At 51.4% G+C, this 12659-nt stretch overlaps 28 non-coding genes across 28 annotated transcripts; 15 read left to right on the top strand and 13 right to left on the bottom strand.

The window, feature by feature from the left end:
• Positions 1-197: 197 nt before the first annotated feature.
• On the top strand, positions 198-269 carry trnac-gca (transfer RNA cysteine (anticodon GCA)). Its single transcript has one exon. It is a non-coding gene; the product is annotated as a tRNA-Cys (tRNA).
• Positions 270-828: 559 nt separating this feature from the next.
• Positions 829-902, bottom strand: trnan-guu (transfer RNA asparagine (anticodon GUU)). The gene has a single exon. It is a non-coding gene; the product is annotated as a tRNA-Asn (tRNA).
• Positions 903-1014: 112 nt separating this feature from the next.
• Positions 1015-1087, top strand: trnak-cuu (transfer RNA lysine (anticodon CUU)). The gene has a single exon. It is a non-coding gene; the product is annotated as a tRNA-Lys (tRNA).
• Positions 1088-1487: 400 nt separating this feature from the next.
• On the bottom strand, positions 1488-1559 carry trnae-cuc (transfer RNA glutamic acid (anticodon CUC)). Its single transcript has one exon. It is a non-coding gene; the product is annotated as a tRNA-Glu (tRNA).
• Positions 1560-1809: 250 nt separating this feature from the next.
• On the top strand, positions 1810-1881 carry trnac-gca (transfer RNA cysteine (anticodon GCA)). The gene has a single exon. It is a non-coding gene; the product is annotated as a tRNA-Cys (tRNA).
• Positions 1882-2440: 559 nt separating this feature from the next.
• Positions 2441-2514, bottom strand: trnan-guu (transfer RNA asparagine (anticodon GUU)). Its single transcript has one exon. It is a non-coding gene; the product is annotated as a tRNA-Asn (tRNA).
• A 579-nt stretch (positions 2515-3093) lies between these two features.
• trnae-cuc (transfer RNA glutamic acid (anticodon CUC)) lies at positions 3094-3165 on the bottom strand. Its single transcript has one exon. It is a non-coding gene; the product is annotated as a tRNA-Glu (tRNA).
• A 250-nt stretch (positions 3166-3415) lies between these two features.
• Positions 3416-3487, top strand: trnac-gca (transfer RNA cysteine (anticodon GCA)). The gene has a single exon. It is a non-coding gene; the product is annotated as a tRNA-Cys (tRNA).
• A 559-nt stretch (positions 3488-4046) lies between these two features.
• Positions 4047-4120, bottom strand: trnan-guu (transfer RNA asparagine (anticodon GUU)). The gene has a single exon. It is a non-coding gene; the product is annotated as a tRNA-Asn (tRNA).
• Positions 4121-4233: 113 nt separating this feature from the next.
• On the top strand, positions 4234-4306 carry trnak-cuu (transfer RNA lysine (anticodon CUU)). The gene has a single exon. It is a non-coding gene; the product is annotated as a tRNA-Lys (tRNA).
• A 400-nt stretch (positions 4307-4706) lies between these two features.
• Positions 4707-4778, bottom strand: trnae-cuc (transfer RNA glutamic acid (anticodon CUC)). The gene has a single exon. It is a non-coding gene; the product is annotated as a tRNA-Glu (tRNA).
• Positions 4779-5028: 250 nt separating this feature from the next.
• On the top strand, positions 5029-5100 carry trnac-gca (transfer RNA cysteine (anticodon GCA)). Its single transcript has one exon. It is a non-coding gene; the product is annotated as a tRNA-Cys (tRNA).
• Positions 5101-5660: 560 nt separating this feature from the next.
• trnan-guu (transfer RNA asparagine (anticodon GUU)) lies at positions 5661-5734 on the bottom strand. The gene has a single exon. It is a non-coding gene; the product is annotated as a tRNA-Asn (tRNA).
• Positions 5735-5847: 113 nt separating this feature from the next.
• Positions 5848-5920, top strand: trnak-cuu (transfer RNA lysine (anticodon CUU)). Its single transcript has one exon. It is a non-coding gene; the product is annotated as a tRNA-Lys (tRNA).
• A 733-nt stretch (positions 5921-6653) lies between these two features.
• trnac-gca (transfer RNA cysteine (anticodon GCA)) lies at positions 6654-6725 on the top strand. The gene has a single exon. It is a non-coding gene; the product is annotated as a tRNA-Cys (tRNA).
• Positions 6726-7284: 559 nt separating this feature from the next.
• On the bottom strand, positions 7285-7358 carry trnan-guu (transfer RNA asparagine (anticodon GUU)). Its single transcript has one exon. It is a non-coding gene; the product is annotated as a tRNA-Asn (tRNA).
• Positions 7359-7471: 113 nt separating this feature from the next.
• On the top strand, positions 7472-7544 carry trnak-cuu (transfer RNA lysine (anticodon CUU)). The gene has a single exon. It is a non-coding gene; the product is annotated as a tRNA-Lys (tRNA).
• Positions 7545-8266: 722 nt separating this feature from the next.
• Positions 8267-8338, top strand: trnac-gca (transfer RNA cysteine (anticodon GCA)). The gene has a single exon. It is a non-coding gene; the product is annotated as a tRNA-Cys (tRNA).
• Positions 8339-8897: 559 nt separating this feature from the next.
• trnan-guu (transfer RNA asparagine (anticodon GUU)) lies at positions 8898-8971 on the bottom strand. The gene has a single exon. It is a non-coding gene; the product is annotated as a tRNA-Asn (tRNA).
• Positions 8972-9084: 113 nt separating this feature from the next.
• trnak-cuu (transfer RNA lysine (anticodon CUU)) lies at positions 9085-9157 on the top strand. The gene has a single exon. It is a non-coding gene; the product is annotated as a tRNA-Lys (tRNA).
• Positions 9158-9550: 393 nt separating this feature from the next.
• Positions 9551-9622, bottom strand: trnae-cuc (transfer RNA glutamic acid (anticodon CUC)). Its single transcript has one exon. It is a non-coding gene; the product is annotated as a tRNA-Glu (tRNA).
• A 250-nt stretch (positions 9623-9872) lies between these two features.
• Positions 9873-9944, top strand: trnac-gca (transfer RNA cysteine (anticodon GCA)). The gene has a single exon. It is a non-coding gene; the product is annotated as a tRNA-Cys (tRNA).
• Positions 9945-10503: 559 nt separating this feature from the next.
• On the bottom strand, positions 10504-10577 carry trnan-guu (transfer RNA asparagine (anticodon GUU)). Its single transcript has one exon. It is a non-coding gene; the product is annotated as a tRNA-Asn (tRNA).
• A 113-nt stretch (positions 10578-10690) lies between these two features.
• Positions 10691-10763, top strand: trnak-cuu (transfer RNA lysine (anticodon CUU)). The gene has a single exon. It is a non-coding gene; the product is annotated as a tRNA-Lys (tRNA).
• A 410-nt stretch (positions 10764-11173) lies between these two features.
• trnae-cuc (transfer RNA glutamic acid (anticodon CUC)) lies at positions 11174-11245 on the bottom strand. Its single transcript has one exon. It is a non-coding gene; the product is annotated as a tRNA-Glu (tRNA).
• A 250-nt stretch (positions 11246-11495) lies between these two features.
• trnac-gca (transfer RNA cysteine (anticodon GCA)) lies at positions 11496-11567 on the top strand. The gene has a single exon. It is a non-coding gene; the product is annotated as a tRNA-Cys (tRNA).
• A 559-nt stretch (positions 11568-12126) lies between these two features.
• trnan-guu (transfer RNA asparagine (anticodon GUU)) lies at positions 12127-12200 on the bottom strand. Its single transcript has one exon. It is a non-coding gene; the product is annotated as a tRNA-Asn (tRNA).
• A 113-nt stretch (positions 12201-12313) lies between these two features.
• Positions 12314-12386, top strand: trnak-cuu (transfer RNA lysine (anticodon CUU)). Its single transcript has one exon. It is a non-coding gene; the product is annotated as a tRNA-Lys (tRNA).
• Positions 12387-12659: the final 273 nt, after the last annotated feature.

Here is a 12659-nt window from a genome sequence, read left to right as displayed (position 1 = left end):
CTTCAGGTCAGACCTGGCAAAGCCTTCCGTCTTCAGGGCACATTTCGCCTATGTGCCGTACAGCACTGCCCTGTGTCTTAAAGGAGAAGTCGCTTTTTTTTTCATGACTGGGTTACAGCTTAATGCTGCATAAAGAGTAGCCACAGAGTGTGTCAAAGTGGCTTGTGTTTCCACCTCATCTCCTTTGCTCTGCCTGCGGGGGTATAGCTCAGTGGTAGAGCATTTGACTGCAGATCAAGAGGTCCTAGGTTCAAATCCTGGTGCCCCCTGCGCTGGTTCTCCTGAGTGCCGTTCAGGCTGTGCTTCTTGCTGCCAGTATGGCGTTCCTTGCTGGTCCCCTTTGCTTGATGTGAGTGCTGGCAACGTGAAAGAGTGCCAGAGTCTTCCCCCCCAGCACGGTGCACCAAAAGGTGCTACTGGGGACCCATCCGGCGCTATGAAATCTCCCCTCGACGTGCTACACCCCAGCTACGACACGCCCGGAAAGCATTCCGTCTGCGATGCTGTAGAAGTGCATGGCGCTGCGTTTTTTGTGCCATGTATACCACACGCAAATTTGTTGTTGTTTTAGCAGTTTTGGCGCAAGAGTGTTTTTTCCCAGAGACAAAGAAAGAAGAAAGACAAAGTATTTTAGTGCAAAATTGTTTTAGTTGATTCACAGCGATATTCTTTTTTTGAGAGGCAAACTATAAAGAAAGCAAAGAGACTAACAAGTCTGGTAAAACTCTGATATTGCATGCTAGGATAATAGAGAAATAATGCAACGCACCATAAAGGGAGACTGATGGAGAGATCATCCGCTTCAAGTCAGAGAGGAAAAAGAGAGCACGTCCCCGGGTGGGTTTGAACCACCAACCTCTCGGTTAACAGCCGAGCGCGCTAACCGATTGCGCCACGGAGACAGCGAGTACATGAGCACAGCTGTGCTTTATGGGGTTCGGAGTCAGAAGGCACTTCGCAGAGAAGAACCGGTTCAGAAAGTTGCCGGTCCAGAAGCCCTGACATCTCTTGTTGGCCTGGCTAGCTCAGTCGGTAGAGCATGAGACTCTTAATCTCAGGGTTGTGGGTTCGAGCCCCACGCTGGGTGCTGTCTTCTTGGCGCTTAGAAGCCCATCACCCTCCGAGACGTGAACATGAAGAGTCATGCCGTCAATAAAACTTGATCGTGACTCACTCTGCCTTCTTGTGAGAGGCCAGATAGGACCCGTGGCCTGCGTGGTGAATGCGCTGTGTTCTCCCATGCAAGTGGATGTCCGTGCTGTCGTGCAGCTCACTTGAAAATGCCCTGCTGCTCATTATATTGGCCAGGAGTGAAAAACAGAAGGGTGAGAAGGTAGCTGAGGGCGCGACTGCACTGGGAATGCTGTGAGGGCCTCGTTCAGGTCCCGGAAGTCAGAAGCTGGCCGTAAGGGTCACAATGGGAAGTGCAGGGAGAGACAAAAAAAAAAAAAAAAAAAAAAAAAAATAGCCCAGAAAGACCCCCGGACTTCCCTGACCGGGAATCGAACCCGGGCCGTGGCGGTGAGAGCGCCAAATCCTGACCACTAGACCACCAGGGATCCCCCATGACAGTGCTTTGCGCCCTGTCATACAGAAATACTCACAGGTGCCCCTTCAGGTCAGACCTGGCAAAGCCTTCCGTCTTCAGGGCACATTTCGCCTATGTGCCGTACAGCACTGCCCTGTGTCTTAAAGGAGAAGTCGCTTTTTTTTTCATGACTGGGTTACAGCTTAATGCTGCATAAAGAGTAGCCACAGAGTGTGTCAAAGTGGCTTGTGTTTCCACCTCATCTCCTTTGCTCTGCCTGCGGGGGTATAGCTCAGTGGTAGAGCATTTGACTGCAGATCAAGAGGTCCTAGGTTCAAATCCTGGTGCCCCCTGCGCTGGTTCTCCTGAGTGCCATTCAGGCTGTGCTTCTTGCTGCCAGTATGGCGTTCCTTGCTGGTCCCCTTTGCTTGATGTGAGTGCTGGCAACGTGAAAGAGTGCCAGAGTCTTCCCCCCCAGCATGGTGCACCAAAAGGTGCTACTGGGGACCCATCCGGCGCTATGAAATCTCCCCTCGACGTGCTACACCCCAGCTACGACACGCCCGGAAAGCATTCCGTCTGCGATGCTGTAGAAGTGCATGGCGCTGCGTTTTTTGTGCCATGTATACCACACGCAAATTTGTTGTTGTTTTAGCAGTTTTGGCGCAAGAGTGTTTTTTCCCAGAGACAAAGAAAGAAGAAAGACAAAGTATTTTAGTGCAAAATTGTTTTAGTTGATTCACAGCGATATTCTTTTTTTGAGAGGCAAACTATAAAGAAAGCAAAGAGACTAACAAGTCTGGTAAAACTCTGATATTGCATGCTAGGATAATAGAGAAATAATGCAACGCACCATAAAGGGAGACTGATGGAGAGATCATCCGCTTCAAGTCAGAGAGGAAAAAGAGAGCACGTCCTCGGGTGGGTTTGAACCACCAACCTCTCGGTTAACAGCCGAGCGCGCTAACCGATCGCGCTACGGAGACTGCGAGTACATGAGCACAGCTGTGCTTTATGGGGTTCGGAGTCAGAAGGCACTTCGCAGAGAAGAACCGGTTCAGAAAGTTGCCGGTCCAGAAGCCCCGACATCTGTGTGTTGGCCTGACTAGCTCAGTCGGTAGAGCATGAGACTCTTAATCTCAGGGTTGTGGGTTCGAGCCCCACGCTGAGCGCTGTCTTCTTGGCGCTTAGAAGCCCATCACCCTCCGAGACGTGAACATGAAGAGTCACGCCGTCAATAAAACTTGATCGTGACTCACTCTGCCTTCTTGTGAGAGGCCAGATAGGACCCGTGGCCTGCGTGGTGAATGCGCTGTGTTCTCCCATGCAAGTGGATGTCCGTGCTGTCGTGCAGCTCACTTGAAAATGCCCTGCTGCTCATTATATTGGCCAGGAGTGAAAAACAGAAGGGTGAGAAGGTAGCTGAGGGCGCGACTGCACTGGGAATGCTGTGAGGGCCTCGTTCAGGTCCCGGAAGTCAGAAGCTGGCCGTAAGGGTCACAATGGGAAGTGCAGGGAGAGACAAAAAAAAAAAAAAAAAAAGAAGCCCAGAAAGACCCCCGGACTTCCCTGACCGGGAATTGAACCCGGGCCGTGGCGGTGAGAGCGCCAAATCCTGACCACTAGACCACCAGGGATCCCCCATGACAGTGCTTTGCGCCCTGTCATACAGAAATACTCACAGGTGCCCCTTCAGGTCAGACCTGGCAAAGCCTTCCGTCTTCAGGGCACATTTCGCCTATGTGCCGTACAGCACTGCCCTGTGTCTTAAAGGAGAAGTCGCTTTTTTTTTCATGACTGGGTTACAGCTTAATGCTGCATAAAGAGTAGCCACAGAGTGTGTCAAAGTGGCTTGTGTTTCCACCTCATCTCCTTTGCTCTGCCTGCGGGGGTATAGCTCAGTGGTAGAGCATTTGACTGCAGATCAAGAGGTCCTAGGTTCAAATCCTGGTGCCCCCTGCGCTGGTTCTCCTGAGTGCCGTTCAGGCTGTCCTTCTTGCTGCCAGTATGGCGTTCCTTGCTGGTCCCCTTTGCTTGATGTGAGTGCTGGCAACGTGAAAGAGTGCCAGAGTCTTCCCCCCCAGCACGGTGCACCAAAAGGTGCTACTGGGGACCCATCCGGCGCTATGAAATCTCCCCTCGACGTGCTACACCCCAGCTACGACACGCCCGGAAAGCATTCCGTCTGCGATGCTGTAGAAGTGCATGGCGCTGCGTTTTTTATGCCATGTATACCACACGCAAATTTGTTGTTGTTTTAGCAGTTTTGGCGCAAGAGTGTTTTTTCCCAGAGACAAAGAAAGAAGAAAGACAAAGTATTTTAGTGCAAAATTGTTTTAGTTGATTCACAGCGATATTCTTTTTTTGAGAGGCAAACTATAAAGAAAGCAAAGAGACTAACAAGTCTGGTAAAACTCTGATATTGCATGCTAGGATAATAGAGAAATAATGCAACGCACCATAAAGGGAGACTGATGGAGAGATCATCCGCTTCAAGTCAGAGAGGAAAAAGAGAGCACGTCCTCGGGTGGGTTTGAACCACCAACCTCTCGGTTAACAGCCGAGCGCGCTAACCGATCGCGCCACGGAGACAGCGAGTACATGAGCACAGCTGTGCTTTATGGGGTTCGGAGTCAGAAGGCACTTCGCAGAGAAGAACCGGTTCAGAAAGTTGCCGGTCCAGAAGCCCCGACATCTGTGTGTTGGCCCGGCTAGCTCAGTCGGTAGAGCATGAGACTCTTAATCTCAGGGTCGTGGGTTCGAGCCCCACGCTGGGCGCTGTCTTCTTGGCGCTTAGAAGCCCATCACCCTCCGAGACGTGAACATGAAGAGTCATGCCGTCAATAAAACTTGATCGTGACTCACTCTGCCTTCTTGTGAGAGGCCAGATAGGACCCGTGGCCTGCGTGGTGAATGCGCTGTGTTCTCCCATGCAAGTGGATGTCCGTGCTGTCGTGCAGCTCACTTGAAAATGCCCTGCTGCTCATTATATTGGCCAGGAGTGAAAAACAGAAGGGTGAGAAGGTAGCTGAGGGCGCGACTGCACTGGGAATGCTGTGAGGGCCTCGTTCAGGTCCCGGAAGTCAGAAGCTGGCCGTAAGGGTCACAATGGGAAGTGCAGGGAGAGACAAAAAAAAAAAAAAAAAAAAAAAAAAGAAGCCCAGAAAGACCCCCGGACTTCCCTGACCGGGAATCGAACCCGGGCCGTGGCGGTGAGAGCGCCAAATCCTGACCACTAGACCACCAGGGATCCCCCATGACAGTGCTTTGCGCCCTGTCATACAGAAATACTCACAGGTGCCCCTTCAGGTCAGACCTGGCAAAGCCTTTCGTCTTCAGGGCACATTTCGCCTATGTGCCGTACAGCACTGCCCTGTGTCTTAAAGGAGAAGTCGCTTTTTTTTTCATGACTGGGTTACAGCTTAATGCTGCATAAAGAGTAGCCACAGAGTGTGTCAAAGTGGCTTGTGTTTCCACCTCATCTCCTTTGCTCTGCCTGCGGGGGTATAGCTCAGTGGTAGAGCATTTGACTGCAGATCAAGAGGTCCTAGGTTCAAATCCTGGTGCCCCCTGCGCTGGTTCTCCTGAGTGCCGTTCAGGCTGTCCTTCTTGCTGCCAGTATGGCGTTCCTTGCTGGTCCCCTTTGCTTGATGTGAGTGCTGGCAACGTGAAAGAGTGCCAGAGTCTTCCCCCCCAGCACGGTGCACCAAAAGGTGCTACTGGGGACCCATCCGGCGCTATGAAATCTCCCCTCGACGTGCTACACCCCAGCTACGACACGCCCGGAAAGCATTCCGTCTGCGATGCTGTAGAAGTGCATGGCGCTGCGTTTTTTGTGCCATGTATACCACACGCAAATTTGTTGTTGTTTTAGCAGTTTTGGCGAAAGAGTGTTTTTTCCCCAGAGACAAAGAAAGAAGAAAGACAAAGTATTTTAGTGCAAAATTGTTTTAGTTGATTCACAGCGATATTCTTTTTTTGAGAGGCAAACTATAAAGAAAGCAAAGAGACTAACAAGTCTGGTAAAACTCTGATATTGCATGCTAGGATAATAGAGAAATAATGCAACGCACCATAAAGGGAGACTGATGGAGAGATCATCCGCTTCAAGTCAGAGAGGAAAAAGAGAGCACGTCCTCGGGTGGGTTTGAACCACCAACCTCTCGGTTAACAGCCGAGCGCGCTAACCGACCGCGCCACGGAGACAGCGAGTACATGAGCACAGCTGTGCTTTATGGGGTTCGGAGTCAGAAGGCACTTCGCAGAGAAGAACCGGTTCAGAAAGTTGCCGGTCCAGAAGCCCCGACATCTGTGTGTTGGCCCGGCTAGCTCAGTCGGTAGAGCATGAGACTCTTAATCTCAGGGTCGTGGGTTCGAGCCCCACGCTGGGCGCTGTCTTCTTGGCGCTTAGAAGCCCATCACCCTCTGAGACGTGAACATGAAGAGTCACGCCGTCAATAAAACTTGATCGTGACTCACTCTGCCTTCTTGTGAGAGGCCAGATAGGACCCGTGGCCTGCGTGGTGAATGCGCTGTGTTCTCCCATGCAAGTGGATGTCCGTGCTGTCGTGCAGCTCACTTGAAAATGCCCTGCTGCTCATTATATTGGCCAGGAGTGAAAAACAGAAGGGTGAGAAGGTAGCTGAGGGCGCGACTGCACTGGGAATGCTGTGAGGGCCTCGTTCAGGTCCCGGAAGTCAGAAGCTGGCCGTAAGGGTCACAATGGGAAGTGCAGGGAGAGACAAAAAAAAAAAAAAAAAAAAAAAAAAAAAAAAAAAAAGAAGCCCAGAAAGACCCCCGGACTTCCCTGACCGGGAATCGAACCTGAGCCGTGGCGGTGAGAGCGCCAAATCCTGACCACTAGACCACCAGGGATCCCCCATGACAGTGCTTTGCGCCCTGTCATACAGAAATACTCACAGGTGCCCCTTCAGGTCAGACCTGGCAAAGCCTTCCGTCTTCAGGGCACATTTCGCCTATGTGCCGTACAGCACTGCCCTGTGTCTTAAAGGAGAAGTCGCTTTTTTTTTCATGACTGGGTTACAGCTTAATGCTGCATAAAGAGTAGCCACAGAGTGTGTCAAAGTGGCTTGTGTTTCCACCTCATCTCCTTTGCTCTGCCTGCGGGGGTATAGCTCAGTGGTAGAGCATTTGACTGCAGATCAAGAGGTCCTAGGTTCAAATCCTGGTGCCCCCTGCGCTGGTTCTCCTGAGTGCCGTTCAGGCTGTGCTTCTTGCTGCCAGTATGGCGTTCCTTGCTGGTCCCCTTTGCTTGATGTGAGTGCTGGCAACGTGAAAGAGTGCCAGAGTCTTCCCCCCCAGCACGGTGCACCAAAAGGTGCTACTGGGGACCCATCCGGCGCTATGAAATCTCCCCTCGACGTGCTACACCCCAGCTACGACACGCCCGGAAAGCATTCCGTCTGCGATGCTGTAGAAGTGCATGGCGCTGCGTTTTTTGTGCCATGTATACCACACGCAAATTTGTTGTTGTTTTAGCAGTTTTGGCGCAAGAGTGTTTTTTCCCAGAGACAAAGAAAGAAGAAAGACAAAGTATTTTAGTGCAAAATTGTTTTAGTTGATTCACAGCGATATTCTTTTTTTGAGAGGCAAACTATAAAGAAAGCAAAGAGACTAACAAGTCTGGTAAAACTCTGATATTGCATGCTAGGATAATAGAGAAATAATGCAACGCACCATAAAGGGAGACTGATGGAGAGATCATCCGCTTCAAGTCAGAGAGGAAAAAGAGAGCACGTCCTCGGGTGGGTTTGAACCACCAACCTCTCGGTTAACAGCCGAGCGCGCTAACCGATCGCGCTACGGAGACTGCGAGTACATGAGCACAGCTGTGCTTTATGGGGTTCGGAGTCAGAAGGCACTTCGCAGAGAAGAACCGGTTCAGAAAGTTGCCGGTCCAGAAGCCCTGACATCTGTGTGTTGGCCTGGCTAGCTCAGTCGGTAGAGCATGAGACTCTTAATCTCAGGGTCGTGGGTTCGAGCCCCATGCTGGGCGCTGTTTTCTTGGCGCTTAGAAGCCCATCACCCTCCGAGACGTGAACATGAAGAGTCACGCCGTCAATAAAACTTGATCGTGACTCACTCTGCCTTCTTGTGAGAGGCCAGATAGGACCCGTGGCCTGCGTGGTGAATGCGCTGTGTTCTCCCATGCAAGTGGATGTCCGTGCTGTCGTGCAGCTCACTTGAAAATGCCCTGCTGCTCATTATATTGGCCAGGAGTGAAAAACAGAAGGGTGAGAAGGTAGCTGAGGGCGCGACTGCACTGGGAATGCTGTGAGGGCCTCGTTCAGGTCCCGGAAGTCAGAAGCTGGCCGTAAGGGTCACAATGGGAAGTGCAGGGAGAGACAAAAAATAAAAAATAAAAAAAAAAAAATAGCCCAGAAAGACCCCCGGACTTCCCTGACCGGGAATCGAACCCGGGCCGTGACGGTGAGAGCGCCAAATCCTGACCACTAGACCACCAGGGATCCCCCATGACAGTGCTTTGCGCCCTGTCATACAGAAATACTCACAGGTGCCCCTTCAGGTCAGACCTGGCAAAGCCTTCCGTCTTCAGGGCACATTTCGCCTATGTGCCGTACAGCACTGCCCTGTGTCTTAAAGGAGAAGTCGCTTTTTTTTTCATGACTGGGTTACAGCTTAATGCTGCATAAAGAGTAGCCACAGAGTGTGTCAAAGTGGCTTGTGTTTCCACCTCATCTCCTTTGCTCTGCCTGCGGGGGTATAGCTCAGTGGTAGAGCATTTGACTGCAGATCAAGAGGTCCTAGGTTCAAATCCTGGTGCCCCCTGCGCTGGTTCTCCTGAGTGCCGTTCAGGCTGTGCTTCTTGCTGCCAGTATGGCGTTCCTTGCTGGTCCCCTTTGCTTGATGTGAGTGCTGGCAACGTGAAAGAGTGCCAGAGTCTTCCCCCCCAGCACGGTGCACCAAAAGGTGCTACTGGGGACCCATCCGGCGCTATGAAATCTCCCCTCGACGTGCTACACCCCAGCTACGACACGCCCGGAAAGCATTCCGTCTGCAATGCTGTAGAAGTGCATGGCGCTGCGTTTTTTGTGCCATGTATACCACACGCAAATTTGTTGTTGTTTTAGCAGTTTTGGCGCAAGAGTGTTTTTTCCCAGAGACAAAGAAAGAAGAAAGACAAAGTATTTTAGTGCAAAATTGTTTTAGTTGATTCACAGCGATATTCTTTTTTTGAGAGGCAAACTATAAAGAAAGCAAAGAGACTAACAAGTCTGGTAAAACTCTGATATTGCATGCTAGGATAATAGAGAAATAATGCAACGCACCATAAAGGGAGACTGATGGAGAGATCATCCGCTTCAAGTCAGAGAGGAAAAAGAGAGCACGTCCTCGGGTGGGTTTGAACCACCAACCTCTCGGTTAACAGCCGAGCGCGCTAACCGATCGCGCTACGGAGACTGCGAGTACATGAGCACAGCTGTGCTTTATGGGGTTCGGAGTCAGAAGGCACTTCGCAGAGAAGAACCGGTTCAGAAAGTTGCCGGTCCAGAAGCCCCGACACCTGTGTGTTGGCCTGGCTAGCTCAGTCGGTAGAGCATGAGACTCTTAATCTCAGGGTTGTGGGTTCGAGCCCCACGCTGGGCGCTGTCTTCTTGGCGCTTAGAAGCCCATCACCCTCCGAGACGTGAACATGAAGAGTCACGCCGTCAATAAAACTTGATCGTGACTCACTCTGCCTTCTTGTGAGAGGCCAGATAGGACCCGTGGCCTGCGTGGTGAATGCGCTGTGTTCTCCCATGCAAGTGGATGTCCGTGCTGTCGTGCAGCTCACTTGAAAATGCCCTGCTGCTCATTATATTGGCCAGGAGTGAAAAACAGAAGGGTGAGAAGGTAGCTGAGGGCGCGACTGCACTGGGAATGCTGTGAGGGCCTCGTTCAGGTCCCGGAAGTCAGAAGCTGGCCGTAAGGGTCACAATGGGAAGTGCAGGGAGAGACAAAAAAAAAAAAAAAAAAAGAAGCCCAGAAAGACCCCCGGACTTCCCTGACCGGGAATTGAACCCGGGCCGTGGCGGTGAGAGCGCCAAATCCTGACCACTAGACCACCAGGGATCCCCCATGACAGTGCTTTGCGCCCTGTCATACAGAAATACTCACAGGTGCCCCTTCAGGTCAGACCTGGCAAAGCCTTCCGTCTTCAGGGCACATTTCGCCTATGTGCCGTACAGCACTGCCCTGTGTCTTAAAGGAGAAGTCGCTTTTTTTTTCATGACTGGGTTACAGCTTAATGCTGCATAAAGAGTAGCCACAGAGTGTGTCAAAGTGGCTTGTGTTTCCACCTCATCTCCTTTGCTCTGCCTGCGGGGGTATAGCTCAGTGGTAGAGCATTTGACTGCAGATCAAGAGGTCCTAGGTTCAAATCCTGGTGCCCCCTGCGCTGGTTCTCCTGAGTGCCGTTCAGGCTGTCCTTCTTGCTGCCAGTATGGCGTTCCTTGCTGGTCCCCTTTGCTTGATGTGAGTGCTGGCAACGTGAAAGAGTGCCAGAGTCTTCCCCCCCAGCACGGTGCACCAAAAGGTGCTACTGGGGACCCATCCGGCGCTATGAAATCTCCCCTCGACGTGCTACACCCCAGCTACGACACGCCCGGAAAGCATTCCGTCTGCGATGCTGTAGAAGTGCATGGCGCTGCGTTTTTTATGCCATGTATACCACACGCAAATTTGTTGTTGTTTTAGCAGTTTTGGCGCAAGAGTGTTTTTTCCCAGAGACAAAGAAAGAAGAAAGACAAAGTATTTTAGTGCAAAATTGTTTTAGTTGATTCACAGCAATATTCTTTTTTTGAGAGGCAAACTATAAAGAAAGCAAAGAGACTAACAAGTCTGGTAAAACTCTGATATTGTATGCTAGGATAATAGAGAAATAATGCAACGCACCATAAAGGGAGACTGATGGAGAGATCATCCGCTTCAAGTCAGAGAGGAAAAAGAGAGCACGTCCTCGGGTGGGTTTGAACCACCAACCTCTCGGTTAACAGCCTAGCGCGCTAACCGATCGCGCCACGGAGACAGCGAGTACATGAGCACAGCAGTGCTTTATGGGGTTCGGAGTCAGAAGGCACTTCGCAGAGAAGAACCGGTTCAGAAAGTTGCCGGTCCAGAAGCCCCGACATCTGTGTGTTGGCCCGGCTAGCTCAGTCGGTAGAGCATGAGACTCTTAATCTCAGGGTCGTGGGTTCGAGCCCCACGCTGGGCGCTGTCTTCTTGGCGCTTAGAAGCCCATCACCCTCCGAGACGTGAACATGAAGAGTCACGCCGTCAATAAAACTTGATCGTGACTCACTCTGCCTTCTTGTGAGAGGCCAGATAGGACCCGTGGCCTGCGTGGTGAATGCGCTGTGTTCTCCCATGCAAGTGGATGTCCGTGCTGTCGTGCAGCTCACTTGAAAATGCCCTGCTGCTCATTATATTGGCCAGGAGTGAAAAACAGAAGGGTGAGAAGGTAGCTGAGGGCGCGACTGCACTGGGAATGCTGTGAGGGCCTCGTTCAGGTCCCGGAAGTCAGAAGCTGGCCGTAAGGGTCACAATGGGAAGTGCAGGGAGAGACAAAAAAAAAAAAAAAAAAAAAAAAAAAAAAAAAAAAGAAGCCCAGAAAGACCCCCGGACTTCCCTGACCGGGAATCGAACCCGGGCCGTGGCGGTGAGAGCGCCAAATCCTGACCACTAGACCACCAGGGATCCCCCATGACAGTGCTTTGCGCCCTGTCATACAGAAATACTCACAGGTGCCCCTTCAGGTCAGACCTGGCAAAGCCTTCCGTCTTCAGGGCACATTTCGCCTATGTGCCGTACAGCACTGCCCTGTGTCTTAAAGGAGAAGTCGCTTTTTTTTTCATGACTGGGTTACAGCTTAATGCTGCATAAAGAGTAGCCACAGAGTGTGTCAAAGTGGCTTGTGTTTCCACCTCATCTCCTTTGCTCTGCCTGCGGGGGTATAGCTCAGTGGTAGAGCATTTGACTGCAGATCAAGAGGTCCTAGGTTCAAATCCTGGTGCCCCCTGCGCTGGTTCTCCTGAGTGCCGTTCAGGCTGTGCTTCTTGCTGCCAGTATGGCGTTCCTTGCTGGTCCCCTTTGCTTGATGTGAGTGCTGGCAACGTGAAAGAGTGCCAGAGTCTTCCCCCCCAGCACGGTGCACCAAAAGGTGCTACTGGGGACCCATCCGGCGCTATGAAATCTCCCCTCGACGTGCTACACCCCAGCTACGACACGCCCGGAAAGCATTCCGTCTGCGATGCTGTAGAAGTGCATGGCGCTGCGTTTTTTATGCCATGTATACCACACGCAAATTTGTTGTTGTTTTAGCAGTTTTGGCGCAAGAGTGTTTTTTCCCAGAGACAAAGAAAGAAGAAAGACAAAGTATTTTAGTGCAAAATTGTTTTAGTTGATTCACAGCGATATTCTTTTTTTGAGAGGCAAACTATAAAGAAAGCAAAGAGACTAACAAGTCTGGTAAAACTCTGATATTGCATGCTAGGATAATAGAGAAATAATGCAACGCACCATAAAGGGAGACTGATGGAGAGATCATCCGCTTCAAGTCAGAGAGGAAAAAGAGAGCACGTCCTCGGGTGGGTTTGAACCACCAACCTCTCGGTTAACAGCCGAGCGCGCTAACCGATCGCGCCACGGAGACAGCGAGTACATGAGCACAGCTGTGCTTTATGGGGTTCGGAGTCAGAAGGCACTTCGCAGAGAAGAACCGGTTCAGAAAGTTGCCGGTCCAGAAGCCCCGACATCTGTGTGTTGGCCCGGCTAGCTCAGTCGGTAGAGCATGAGACTCTTAATCTCAGGGTCGTGGGTTCGAGCCCCACGCTGGGCGCTGTCTTCTTGGCGCTTAGAAGCCCATCACCCTCCGAGACGTGAACATGAAGAGTCACGCCGTCAATAAAACTTGATCGTGACTCACTCTGCCTTCTTGTGAGAGGCCAGATAGGACCCGTGGCCTGCGTGGTGAATGCGCTGTGTTCTCCCATGCAAGTGGATGTCCGTGCTGTCGTGCAGCTCACTTGAAAATGCCCTGCTGCTCATTATATTGGCCAGGAGTGAAAAACAGAAGGGTGAGAAGGTAGCTGAGGGCGCGACTGCACTGGGA

The sequence above is a fragment of the Brienomyrus brachyistius genome, chromosome 18 (assembly GCF_023856365.1).
Source record: "Brienomyrus brachyistius isolate T26 chromosome 18, BBRACH_0.4, whole genome shotgun sequence".
In the NCBI taxonomy this organism is placed as follows: Eukaryota; Metazoa; Chordata; class Actinopteri; order Osteoglossiformes; family Mormyridae; genus Brienomyrus; species Brienomyrus brachyistius.
This window is presented reverse-complemented; position numbering and strand designations above follow the sequence as displayed.